Source organism: Bidens hawaiensis, unplaced genomic scaffold, assembly GCF_021521415.1.
Source record: "Bidens hawaiensis isolate Kalapana, Puna unplaced genomic scaffold, B.hawaiensis_p1.1 tig00020528_1, whole genome shotgun sequence".
In the NCBI taxonomy this organism is placed as follows: Eukaryota; Viridiplantae; Streptophyta; class Magnoliopsida; order Asterales; family Asteraceae; genus Bidens; species Bidens hawaiensis.
The window spans coordinates 383,353-397,927 of record NW_027493141.1 but is presented as its reverse complement, the minus strand read 5'-3'; the positions used below and the strand labels follow the sequence as shown (position 1 = coordinate 397,927).

Here is a 14,575-nt window from a genome sequence, read left to right as displayed (position 1 = left end):
AATGCACTAACTTGAGATGGGGCGATTGTGTTGTTGCCATCAAGTGATGAATCATCACCCCGCGAAGAAAAACGTCCCGTTGATGGTTCTTATTTATCGGATGTTGTGCGTGCCCTAGCAGACATTAAACGCAAGAGGAAACACCGATTCTCTAAATCTAGTGAAGTGGATGATTGCTAGACCGATACTGACGAGGTCCATGCGAAAAAGAAGCGGGTAGTTGGGCCCAAGAAGATGAAGAAGGTTGACCTTGAAGACCGGGTCAAGCGCGTGGCCATGCAAACTTCAGCAAGTAATTTTTTAATTTCACTAAGGGGGTGTTTGGTACAGAGAATGGAAAAGGAGAGAAAATAGAAATGGAAATGGAATTGTAGAGAAAGAGAATTGGTTTGGAGAATGAGAATCATTTCTCTTGTTTGGTACACGAGAAAATAAACAGAGAACTCTTCCATACCCAACCCCACCTCCACCCAACCTGACACCACTCACCACCGCAGCCCCACCACCACCACCACAGCCCCATACCACCAGCACCACCACCACAGCCCTTTCTTCAACCACAGCCCACCACCACCGGCTGCCGCCACCAAATCCCCTTCTTCAACCACAGTACACAAGAAATTAAAAAGATTCAAATTTTTGGAACATAAGATATAGAAAAAGGAGGCTCAGATCTGTCATCACTGCCTCTTTGGAGATTTTGTGGTGGTGGTTGTGGTGGCGATGATGATGATGATAATCAGAAGCCACCTGCGACCACCGCCGATTTCCACCACCATTGTCACCCACCTGCGATCATAATCACCCGACCATCTGAAAACCCTAACCTACCACGAACCACCACTTGAAACCCTAATCTCCGTTCACCCGTACCACCTGCAACCTACAACCGGTTACCATCTCTGTGTTCACCACTGCGAACGGCGGAGACGGGGTGGTGGTTGCAGACTTGGAGACGAGGTGGCGGTTGCAGACTTGGAGACGAGGTGGCGGCCGGAGACGGGGTGGTGGCCGGAGACGAGGTGGTGGCCGGAGACGAGGTGGTGGCCGGAGACGAGGTGGTGACTTGCTATGAGGAGGCTGCTGAGAAATGGATTTCTCTTTGTTTTAAAGAGAAATGGAATTCTCTAGTTTTAGAGAAATAGAAAGAGAAATAGAAATGAAAAGTGGAAAACAAACAAAAGAAATATTTCTAATTCCATTTCTCCCCAATCAAATCCCTCTACCAGACACCCCCTAAGTGTTTTTAGAACTACTTCTCTTTTATTTCAGATTTATTTATTTTTTTAATTGGCAAAGAAACCGGCTGCACCGCCAAGGGTATTAACATTCAAGAACCATCGTCTTCTCCACCGGTGATAATCATTTCAGATGAGGTGTTGGAGTCCAAAGGAAAGGACCCGGTACAAGTTTTTGATAAACTGAAGTCGGAAGAGACCCCACAGAATCCTCTGCGATCCTTATCACATTTCTTTCAATTTGCTCCTGCCTGCCATGCGGGTGAAGGAGCAACGTCCTATGCAAAACAATCTCCTCAAGGAAGAAGGTTTTACCGACCTTCCGATTCCGATTACTATAGAATGGCTAATCCAGGAGAAGACGCTTATCTTCATCAACCACGCTGGACCTTGGTTCAAGGTTCACATTTTCGAATGCGGATATATGTGTTGAATTTCTCAGACATGGAATCCCGCCTGCAGAATGTGCGTACCAACGTGGTCGATCACGCCATGATCCTACCCATGGCTTTAACTTTAACTTAGCCAATGTAGTTGCTAGTGGGAAAGAAATCTTCAGAGAATGGATAACGATGGGAGAGAAGTGGGGAGTGATGACCAACAAAGTGTAAGAAGCTCAGAAAGTTGATGATGATGAACGCTTAGAGGCTAACACTTAAAAGTAGAAGTTAAAAGATGCTGAGTCCGCATTACAAGCAGAAAAAGATCGTCAGGGCATGGGAGACGGCGTGCAAATAACCAAAATGTCGTGCTTGCGGCTTCCCGTGAAGAGACATTTCGCAAAAAGGCTGACCTTGCAAAGGCTTTGGAAGCCAATGTTGCACTGGAAAGTCAAATCACCATGCAAGGCGATTTAATCCAAACTTATGATGCGGAAGTGAAGCTGCGGAAGGAACAGACGGAAGAGATGGACAAACGCGCTCAAATGCTCAAGGATGATAACATTAGGCTTATGAAAGCTTTTGATGAATTAAAGGAGAAAGAAAAGCGGTATGGGGAAGATAAACAATGGCTAATGTCTAAGGGTCTTCCACTGGTAAACACTTAAACTCTGTTATCTGAAATTTTCCTATCTTTCCTTTATTTTGAATACTTACTGTTTTGATGTCGATAGGTGATTGAGCATATCAAAGATGGACAAGAGTTGGGGAATTGTCTTGTTTTGTTACTTAATGCTTCTTCTCAAGACGGATGTAAAGTTGGTTTTGAGGAATGTATTGAGTACACAAGGACTCAACTTCCTCTTGAAAAGCACCCAATTCATGAACATGACTTGGAAGCAGAGTATAGTGAGAAACTTCAGACCTATTATAATCTTACTTTCACCCTTCAAGAAATGTTGCCAGAGTTTGCTTCAAGCGAAAATGGCTTTTAATTGCTTCGCGATTATTTATGCGAGCCTTCATATGACAATTCTCAGACTCCTCCAACTCCTCAAGACTAAGAGAACCCACAAGCACCTCCCATCCCGCAGGATCAAGACTTGCCGCTAGAATATGATTTTTATGACACGTGGGCCATTATGGCACGCACACCAAGTGAAATATTTAAGACACACATGACATTATGGCACGCACACCAAGTGAAATATTAAGACACACATGTCATTATGGAACGCACACCAAGTATATGATTTTTATGACACGCGGGTCAGTATGGCATACACACCAAGTAAAATATTTATGACACGCGGGTCATTATGGCACTCACACCAAACAAAATATTTATGATACGCAGATCATTATGGCACGCACATCAAGTATACTTTTTGTAACATTCAAATCACTAAAAAGGTAAGTCATTTTTAATAAATAAAAGTGGCAGGCAAGCCTTCCTTACAACATTTTTTGACACTAAGTAATACTCAGATTACTTTGTCTAATAGTGGCAGGCATACCACAAATAATATTTAAAGGCACGCAGGCCTCTATTGATGACACGCGGGCCATTATATGTAACACTTTTTTAGTTGTGCTACATTCCATGTTTGCGGAATCTCAGTTCCATCCAGCTTTTTTAACATGTATTCGCCGTTATTCAAAATTTCCTACTCTGTAAGGTCCTTCCCATGTTGGAGCTAATTTTCCTGAGGCTTTATTGTTGTGAAAGACGAAGTCTCCCGCATAAAATTTACAAATTTTGACCTTAGAATCATAGTACTTATGAAGTTGTCGTTTATAATTATTCTCTATAATAAGTGTTAACTCGCGTCGTTCCTCTAGAAGGTTAAGATTCAAACGTAATTCTTCATCTAATCATTAACAGATAATGTTCTTGCAGATGGGATTCCAATTTCTGTGGGAATCATGGCCTCTGTGCCATATTTCTGGCTAACTAGCGTCTCTAAGTTGCTGGCTTTCTTTTGGGTTCTGAAAGCTCATAACACATGCGGAAACTCATCAACCCATCCTGTACGTTTAATTCCCAGCCTTGACTTGATCCCGTCGTTGATGCTTCTATTGGCCCTTTCAACTTGACCGTTGGCTTGCGGATAAGCCACATATGTAAACACTTGGTTTATTTGAAGTTCTTTCAACCATGCTTGCAACTCGTCGTATGCAAATTGAGTTCCACTGTCACTAACTATTGTTTTCGGGAGGCCAAAATGACAAATGATGAACTCCCATATAAACCTTTTCACACTCGCAGTAGTAATAGATGCAACTGGTTTAGTTTCAACCCATTTAGTAAAATAATTAATTGCCACTATTAAGAATTTGACGCGTCCCGGAGCTTCTGGGAATGGTCCCATAATATCAATTGCCCATTTTTTGGAATGGCCAAGCGGACGATACTGGCACTAACTCATTTTTTGGCCGCAAGGTGTTTGGTGCATGTCGTTGGCATGAATGACATTTTTGAATCTCATGAACCGCGTCAACATGCATCCCAGGCCAATATTATCCTACATTCATCAACTTGGCGACCGCCATCCTAGGTCCCCTGTGCAAACTGCATATTCCTTCGTAAATTTCTCTTAAGTTGGCATCTTCTGCATCAACACATCTAAGGAGTGGCCCTAAGAAAGATTGGCGATATAGTATCCCGTTTTGCAACTGATAATTCAACGCCTTATGTCTAATCTTTTAGCCTGCTAATTTTCCTTCTGGAAGTGATCCTAACGACAAGTATGCAATAATTAGATTCATCCAAGATTCAACTCCCGTTTGTATGACCAACACCTGACGTTGCGAGACTGATGGTCGATCTAAAACTTCAATGCGTATATCCTTAGCAAAATGTTCAAATTTTGTTGACGCTAATTTGCTTAAGGCATCCGCATTTTTGTTTTCATTTCTTTTAATATGAATGACCTTGCATGAAGCAAATTGAAGTATGAGTTCTTTTGCCTGAGACAAGTATGAGGCCATCACTTCATTATTAGCTTCATATGATTCATTAATCTGCCCCGCAATCAACATTTAGTCGGCATGTGCTTCAAGATGTTGTACACCAAGTTTTCTAGCAATCCGTAACCCTGCCAGGAATGCTTCATATTCAACTTAGTTATTAGTGCTCTTGAAATCTAACTTGATGGCATAAGTAAACTCATGACCTTCCGGGTTGACCAATCTCAGACCCGCACCAGATCCTTCTTCGCTTGATGCCCCATCCATAAACAAAGACCACTCTTGATCTTGTTCCGGTGGAGTAGTAATGTGTTGTTCTCTCAAACACTATGTCTCCTTGTGTTGCATAACCTCAGTGACAAAGTCTTCCATGATTTTTTCTTTAACTGTTGATCTTGTCTATATTCATTCGTGTGTTCACCCAACTCTATAGCCTTTTTAGCCAACCTTACAGACAACTCAGGTATGCTCAAAACCTTCTTTAACTTATATCCCGTCAAAATGTTGATCGGGTGACCTTGAAGGTATCTTCGGAGGCGTGTAGCCACATACACCAAAGTTAAAACCAGCTTTTCCAGCATAGAATACCTTGTTTCTGCATCCGTCAATATTCTGCTAACATAATAAATTGGCGTTTTGACAGTTTTCCTATCTGTTAGCAATACTGCGCCAATGGCTATATTTGACACTGAAAGATACAAGGTTAGCAGTTCCCCTGCTTGAGGTGCGAACAGTGTAGGTACCTCCATTAAACATTTATTTACTTCCATGAATGCTTGTTTTCGTGTCATGCATTCGCTCAAGCACCATGGCAAATAATATCCCAGTATTGTAAGGTACCGGTCTTTTATGCCTTTGGAACTCGTTATGTTTGGAAATGTATAAATATATGAAGTTCTCAAATCGAAAGGTAAAAGCGTTCCATGCCATTTGTCTCACAATTATTTGTGTATTTGACGAGTAAGAAACAATGTGGTTTTAATGGGAATCTGTGCAATTAAGTAATGTGGTGGGGAACATAAAAGCTTTTGGATACCTATGGGTGCGGAATAGGTCGAAAAAGACGAATATGACATTCGAGAATTGGAGGCCATTTACGTTACAAGATGGATAACTTTTGTAATGTTGCAATTTATTTCCGTGCATGCACTGTAACTTAAAATTCGTATGTGTGTGTGTGTGGGGAGGATATTCTTGTCTGGTTAGTATCTTGCTAAACATTTTGTAGGTGGTTATCAATAAAGTTTTTTATTGGCCGTTAAAAAAGGTATCAAACTTAGAAGTGAAACGAGTAAAAAGGATATTCTAATAATCTATATAATGGTTGAGGCCTCTTTACAACATTTTTTTACAGCCAAAAGTAACATGTCGTTATAAGTAAAGGAAAATAAAACCACCAAATGATTAAAGCGTCTAACAAGATATGAAATTATAAAGAAAATTTAATAAAATTAAATTTGCATCACTTTTTCTATTCTAGACATGTAGATTAGGTTTTGTTCTTGACCCATCAAAAATGATATGCCTTTAATGTCGTTCATCACCTTTTCTATCACCACAGATTTAATATTAAAAATAAAATCATTTATTGTTCTTTAAACCAACCAATAACAAGTTACGACCGAAATTGCTTGACTCTTGTTATTCTTATGTAATTTTGGAAATTCCAAAATTTCTTTCACCGAATCAAAATGGGATGAGTTGGGTAGCATTACCCAAGCATGAATGATCGCGCTCGCTTAGCAAACCGACAATGCACCATAAGATGTACTGATGATTCTAGATCCAAGTTACACCACACATAATTAACATCTCCAATGCTTGTACCCCTTGTGCCCTTGTTAATAACTTCATCCTTTTAGCAATTCGCTCTATTAATAGCCTCCGTTAGGAGTGTCCAAAATACCCGAATCCGATTAACACGAATTGACCCGAACCAGAATAAGCTAATTAGGTTCGGGTTAAATAGGGTCAAAAAGTATTAATCGGGGCCGAATTATTAATAGGGTCGGGTTTCGGGTTCATTTTTGAAAAAAATTCGGGTTTCGGGTTAACCCGATTAGTGATGATACTTTACTTCAAATACAATAATGAAAATGTGATGAAAATGTAAAATAAGCACTAAAAAGTTAATACTGAAAGTTTTATAGAGGAGTTAATTATTTTGCTTGTTCATGAACCGTTAGACTGAAAATTCTATTGAAATAAACGCACGATGAAAAATGTTTCACTCGTTCATCTATGTTCGTAAACACTTGTTTATGATCGTTCATTTAAGTTTTTTTACGTTCTTTCATGTTCGTTTACATATTAATAGAAAGTTATTAAATATTATTTGCATTTAGAAATAATATCACCATAATATATTTATATTTGTTTATTTGTTTTCATTTAAATGCGATCATTTGTGTTCGTTAATGTATGTTTGTTTCCGTTAACGTATGTACATGTTTAGTCATGTTCGTTTGTCTTTGTTTAATTGTGTTCATTTATGTTTGTGAAATGTTCGATTAAATTTTAAATGAACGCTCATAAAAAAACAGAACATGTTAATTTTTAACTAACGAACATAAACACAAATATTTGTTCGATTAAGTGTTTGTGATCGTATTCGTTTAAAGTTAAAAGAACGAACACGGGCATGCCATTGTGCATGTCCATCAGGTTCATTTACAAGCATATATATAATTATTAGATAATTACTTGTGAAAGAGTGAAAGAAATTGAAAATTGAGTGGAATGAGAAATTTTGCAACCCACGAGTTACAAGCATACAAACCAACTTAAAATTATAAAGTAACATGGTCAACCCGATTAACCCGACTAAACCGAAACCCGAATAACCCGAACCCAACTAACCCGAACTTTAATAGGGTCGGGTTTTGGGTTAGGTATTTTTAAAAAAAAAACCCGACTAACCCGACCCAATTAACACCCCTAGCCTTCGTGTACAACAATAGTTTATACACAATATAATGGTAATACTTAATAGTGTATTTTATATAATTTAATAAAATAGGATAAAGTATTGATGGGCCAGTTCCGGTTCACTCGAACTTAGGTGGAGCACGTTTTTGTTTCATGCGACCTTGCACAATATGCGTGGAGTGTTATTTCTCAATGGTGTAAGGTGCCTACTTTCTTTTTTGTTTAGTTTTCGCGACGTGTTGGAGATAATAAATTCTCTATGTTTTTGTGCAAGAAAGCAAAGGTGTTCCAAGCAGCTTGTTTGGTTGCGACTGGTGTTTGCGGAGAAAAAGAAATGCCGTTGTTCATACCGCAATTCAAGTTTCTTTGTCAAGCTTGATCGAGAAAATAAAGGTAATGCAGTTTTTATGAGTTAAGAATAGAGGAAAATTGAAGGAACTTACATGGAAGGATTAGTGTATGTTCAAAAGTGTAATATTAATTTTATTTTTGTGGTATATTGGTGTTCTAACAACTTGCAGTTTATTTCTAATATATATTGATTTTGTTGATCGTTTAAAAAAACTTTTTTACTCTCTTTGACGGGCAATTTTCATAAAAGTTAAAAGAAAGAAATACAAAATTTCTAATAATAGATGTGAAATTCACATTGTGAATAACAATTTTAAAAGAGAATTTCCAACACCCACTTCAAGCAAACATCGTACATTTATATTGCTGTCAACGTCGGATCTCCTTTTCATTGATTGTAAAAGTAGGACCGTGTAGATGTCTTGCAAGGATCAAAGTCATAATTCCTAAATTCAGTGTTCTAATTATAGGTTTGGATTGTCTTTATTTTCTTTCTAACAACAAATTTATTTTCATGTTGAGTCTTCTTAATCTTGCATTTGTAAGAATTTGAACCTATCATCTTAATTTTAAAATAACAAATATCAAACAATTAGACTATTAGGTCATAGGTATTACATGTTTACGTTAGGGGTGTTAATAGTTTGGTTCGAAACCGTGAAACCGTATGGTTGTCTTTTTGAACTTTTAGTCGGTTGGTTTTAAAGTTTTCAAACCATAGCGAACGGTTTGGTTTACGGTTTCTACCGAAACCAACCGTATAAAACCCGACCAGACCGTATGATTTAGTTATATATGTTTTTATATTTTTTATATGTGTATTCAAATATATTACTTAACATAATAATAAAATAAAACATATCAACGCGTGTAATATGCATTGCAACACACTGTGTAAACACACAAAACTTGGCTAAGCTCAAATTTAATTTTTCAAACGAGGATCTAAAAAAAGTTTATGTTTGTCTAATTTTGCACATTAATAAGAACTGTACCATAAAATATCATCAGTTGGTGGCGTAAAATTTTTGCACATTACCCAATAAAATTTCATAAATTATTTTGGTTATTTTGTATAATACCCCCAACAATCTCAAATCGTGAAACCTCAAACCAGAACCAAACCGTTACTAATGGTTCGGTTTCGTTGGTTTTAAGAGTTCTACGGTTTAGTTTGGTTTACGAAAATAAAAAACCGTTAGTAATGGTTCGGTTCTCGGTTTAACCTAAAAACCCTGAAAACCGGACTTTAAACGCCCCTAGTGTACATATCCCACTTTGGTCTTACCACACGAATATTAATAACTAGTTTAGTCGTATAATAATAATAATATAATTTTTATTAGTACAATCTGAAAAACATATGTGTAAAACATTGGGTCAAGTTATTCTATAAAGGCTAACAAAAAAGAGAAGTGTGAGAAGTCATAAATAATTGATACGTGCTAAGTGAGGACCAAAAGAAAAAAGGTATAGAGGTAATTGCACACATTTTCTCTCTCCATAAGCAAGGCACATGTTAATACCCCTATTATTTTAGAACGTCTATAACTTTTTCGTATGATATTTTTTAAAAAGAAAATTTATCATAATAACAAGCGTTTTTTATCTTTAATATGAGTATGATTTTTGTTATATAAAATTTAAAACAAAAATTACGTCATTGTGTCTTTTCGCACACCATTGTGTATTTTCGCACACCATTGTGTCTTTTCGCTTATCATTGTGTCTTTTTTCGTCATTGTGTCTTTTCGCACACCATTGTGTTTTTTCGCTTATCATTGTGTCTTTTTTCGTCATTGTGTCTTTTCACACATCATTGTGTCTTTTCGCACACCATTGTGTATTTTCGCTTATCATTGTGTCTTTTTTCATCATTGTATTTTCTCACACCATTGTGTCTTTTTTCATCATTGTGTCTTTTCACACACCATTGTGTCTTTTCGTTTATCATTGTGTCTTTTTTTCGTCATTGTGTTTTTTCGGCAATGTGTATTTCAACTCATCATTATGTTTTTTAAATACTAATAACACCGTTGTGTAATAATAATATGTAAAAAAAATGATAAAATAACAAAAAATTATCTAATACATAAAACACAATGATTAATACATGTTACACAATAACTTGAAACGTAAAACACAATGGTGAATACGTATAACACAATGACCTAAAACATAAGACACAATGGTAAATACGTATAACACAATGACCTAAAACATAAGAAATAATGGTGAATATATATAACACAATGATATGAAATGTAAAACACAATGGAAACAACATATTACACAATGAACAACAAAATTTAAAAAAAAACTAATAATTTTTTTTAATTTTTATATAACAATATGATACTCATATTAAATATAAAAAAGCGCTTATTATTATGGTGAATTTTTGTTTAAAAAAATAATGTCGTATGAAAAAGTTATGTACATTTTAAAATGATAGGAGAATTGACATGTGTCTTGCATGTGGAGAGAGAAAGTCAACAAAGGTAAATTATTACTTTCATGCCCTTTCCATCAATATTTATTTATTAAATTAATTTCAGCCATTCAAATCTAAGATCAATGGACTGGATTCCTTCTCAACCTTCTCATTTTTGTTGTCCTTTGTATTTTAACTTTACCCTACATAAATATCATGTTATCTACTTCCGGAAGTACTTTATATATCAGAAGGTTTACTTTATGTGTGCAAATGTGTCGAGGTTTAAAACGAGTTTGTGTAAAATAACTGATTTTCAGTATTGATAGGATTGACTTGGCTTAACTTGTTTTTAGTTCAATTTTATGTTATAAGCGTTGTGGAGCTAGTTAACCGACTTTATGGCTGATGTAGCAGCCCTTTAACGCCAGCTACACCACGCCAAGGCATTAAGGGGGGGGGGGGGGGGGGCACTATGGAGGGTTTGTTATCGTGGTAATGAGCTCATTAGCGAATTGAAGGTCGGGCCCTTCGGCCAACTAACAAACAATCAAGTTTTTTTTGTTTTTTTTTTTGCTTTTTTTTATCTTTCTATATTTACTCCACCATCATAACTAGTTACTTAACGGATAAGCTACTTAAAGCTTTACTACGTGACATTTCAACTAACCCTTACTAGTTACACTATAATACATATATAGTCTAAATACTATAATGTAATCATAAAAAAAACACATATTAGACGAACTTGTATCCCATTCTGCCATATATACCCGCGGAGGCCAATAATTCCATCTCAAATGGTTCCGGTTAGAAATTTGAATTCAAGAGTGACAGAAAAAGAAAATAAAGTTGGGTGAAAGGGTTTCTCCTGAAAGTGAAATAGAGATAATAGGATATAGATGGTGTATGAACTAATGTTGATATAAATAATCGGATAAGATCGTGACCCGCTAGATCTGATCTGAATGGAGGTTAAACGAAAAAATATATAACCATGGAGTCTTGGCAGTTGTTCATAGGAAACATGCGCAAGCTGCAACCCAACTCCCAAGAATTCTTGAAACTATTCTTGACGTTAAAAATTTGCATGAAAGTATGTAGTTTTAAATTTATTATATTATTTTAAAATTAACATAAATTTACAAAGTACAAACTAGGTTAGGCGGATTGTATATTTTAATGACAAAATGCGTTAAGTATTCAGATTTAAACTGAAAATCATGTTTTGGTTCCAAGATTCTCAATTCGGCCCAAACCGTTTCGAAAATACCATTATGTAACCCATGTTTTATATAGCCCAATACGGTACCTTGTTCAGTTTTGAATAATTTCTATTTTGCCCAATACCATATTCTTAGTTCGGTTCAAACCTAAAACCAAATTTGTATGTTTTCTTTTGGGTTCTAGATTGTTGGTTTTCGACTATGTTAAAGGAACTTTTTTTTAGAACTTGTAGCTGTTGTCTTGAAACATAAGCAGAAACCAAATGTAGATTATTTTTATTTTCCGACTCAATTCAGTTTTTTTTTTTTTTTTTTTTTGAAACCAAAAATCAAATAGATATGGTTTTTGGTTGAGTTTTGAACTACTAGAGTTCATTTTGGTTTTAACCAAAAATAGGTTCATTCTAAATAAACCGAACTTATTAACACCACTAAATATAACTTTTAGCATCCGTTTGGTACGGGATAATAGCATAGACAAGGGAAATAAATTATGGACTAGTAATTATGAACATGGAGTGAAATGTATCGTGTAATTTTGTTATATTCAATTGTGTGTCACGAACTAAAAACCTAACTCACAAACTCGCCTACAGGCAGATACAAAAGCTTATTAATTAATAGGCGAGAGACAAAAATACTGAATTTTGAAGGAAGCATATAATTATTATGTGCAAGCCGAGCCGAAATATTATTTATTAATAATGTTGAATTTATTATAAAAGTTTTTCACAAGAAAGCACACAAATGTGCATCTGATCAGTGATCAGCCGGCCTCATATAATGTTTGTTCCTAACTTTTGAGCAGCTACCGGTTGGAATAACATGTGGCCGGCGATAATGAGTACTCGCCTATTTAATCCACCAATTCTTTCATCTTTTTCAACAACGTATAACCTCCCATCAATGGCTTTATCAACCGATATCGCCCATGACTTCCCACCATTCATTCGCGTATACAATGATGGCCGAGTCGAACGCCTTCTCAACGTACCCCATCTCCCACCATCCACTGATCCCATCACTGGCATTCGATCCAAAGACGTTATTATCTCATCTATCAAATCCCGAATCTTTCTGCCCAATATCAATCTTGCAAACCGCCCACAAAAGCTTCCTCTCATCATTTACGTGCATGGCGGTGCATTTTGCACCTTATCACCATTAAACATCACAACACAAACCTTCCTCACGTCACTAGTCTCCAAAACCTCAGCTATAGCCATTGCTATTGGCTACCGCCTCGCACCCGAACACCCTCTCCCTGCAGCCTACCATGACTGCTGGGCTGCATTTCAGTGGATCGTTTCTCAAGTGTCTGGGACAGGAACCGAACCGTGGCTTAACGATTATGTTGACACAAGTAGGGTTTTCTTGGTGGGCGAGAGTGCTGGGGCGAACTTGGTTCATTATCTTGCGGTTCAAGCTGGAGTTAATAATACTAGCTTGGGTATCCGTGGGTTAATGATATTGCATCCGTATTTCTCTCAGAAAGTGCCGGATAAATTGACGCAGTACTTGTATCCTGGGAGTTCTGGGTCAGATGATGACCCTAAACTTAACCCGGCTTCGGACTCGAATCTTGAGAAACTTTGTACTTCAAGGGTGTTGGTAGTGGTGGCAGAAAAAGATTATTTGAAACCAAGAGGGGTGGAGTATTATGAGATACTGAGAAAGTGTAAATGGGATGGGAGAATTGAACTTGTGGAGAATGAAAATGAAGATCATATCTTTTATTTGTTGAATCCATCAAGTGAAAAGGCGAAGGCTCTATTTGAACTTTTGGTTTCTTTTATAAATCAAAACTGAGAAATGTGATATGAATCAAGTGTTCATGACTAGTATCTTCAACCAACCTTTCAAATTATTGTCTTTCTTGTACATGTGATCAAAAGGGTGTTATTTCATGTATATGCTAACAAGTAACAATATTTGCTTATACATGACATTAACAACCACAAAGCATATTTATATATATATATATATATATATCTTAATTATTCAAATATATATATATATATATACATATATATATATATATATATATATATATATATACTAGGTTTGTTTCAATACAATAAATAAATCTTAACAGGTCTTAAAATTATATTATAAAAGGTTATTTTATTCCAATTAAAGACAACTATATCTAATTTAGTATTTGAAACCATTCGAGTATTTGGGCGTTGATCTCCTCCTTCAAGAGTGCAGACTTTACATCTAACCGATGTACGGTCAATCTCAAGTGAGCTTTTGTAGCAAGAACAGTTTCTAAAAGTTTCAAAATATGCAACCGGGAAAAGCTTTCTTGAAATTCTATTCCCTTTTGTTCGTAATAGCCCTTTGCAATATTCCTAAAAATTTCTCCATTAGGACGGAGTTTTGTATTACACAACCACTATAATCTAAATCATGCATTGGCTATTAAAGATCCTATTCAAGATATCATCAATGAAACAATTTTCAAGGAAAATTTAAGTTTGATGTATGCATGCCTAGGTATGTTGACAATAGACATACTCTTTTACATTAACATCTATAACTTAGTAAATGTTGTGCATTACCGCCACCCTCATTCAAAAGGGGTGGTGGCGCAGCTTGTTGCCCGCTTATCTGTCTCTTGTTTTTGTAATTGGATTCTTTTATTTGAATTAACAACGGTCTTTTAACATTATTCCATTTAATAATGTACTATTATTTAAAAAAAAATTTTAAGAGTAAAAATTCTATCTATGAACTCCATTAAAACATAATGTTTTCATTGGTCCAGAAGATAAACATGCAACAAGTTGCGCTGCTAGATTTCTGGATAACAAAAGTAAGTCGTTTATAAATAGCATCATATAACGTGGGGGTCATAACAATGCTATTCATGATATGTTGGAAACGACTAAGTAGCTCTACAGCCTCATACGCTAGTGTTATGGGTCATTTTATCCCGAACATTATTCTCACGATTATCCTGATAACTTGGATTCCCAGCTAGCTACAGGATCCTCAACTAACAAACTATACTTGTTTTATATGTGTTATGCTTATAGGTTACTC

General features: G+C 36.2%; 1 pseudogene; it reads left to right on the top strand.

Moving 5' to 3' along the window:
• Positions 1 to 12,263: 12,263 nt before the first annotated feature.
• LOC143561066 (putative carboxylesterase 12 pseudogene) lies at positions 12,264 to 13,434 on the top strand (annotated as a pseudogene).
• Positions 13,435 to 14,575: the final 1,141 nt, after the last annotated feature.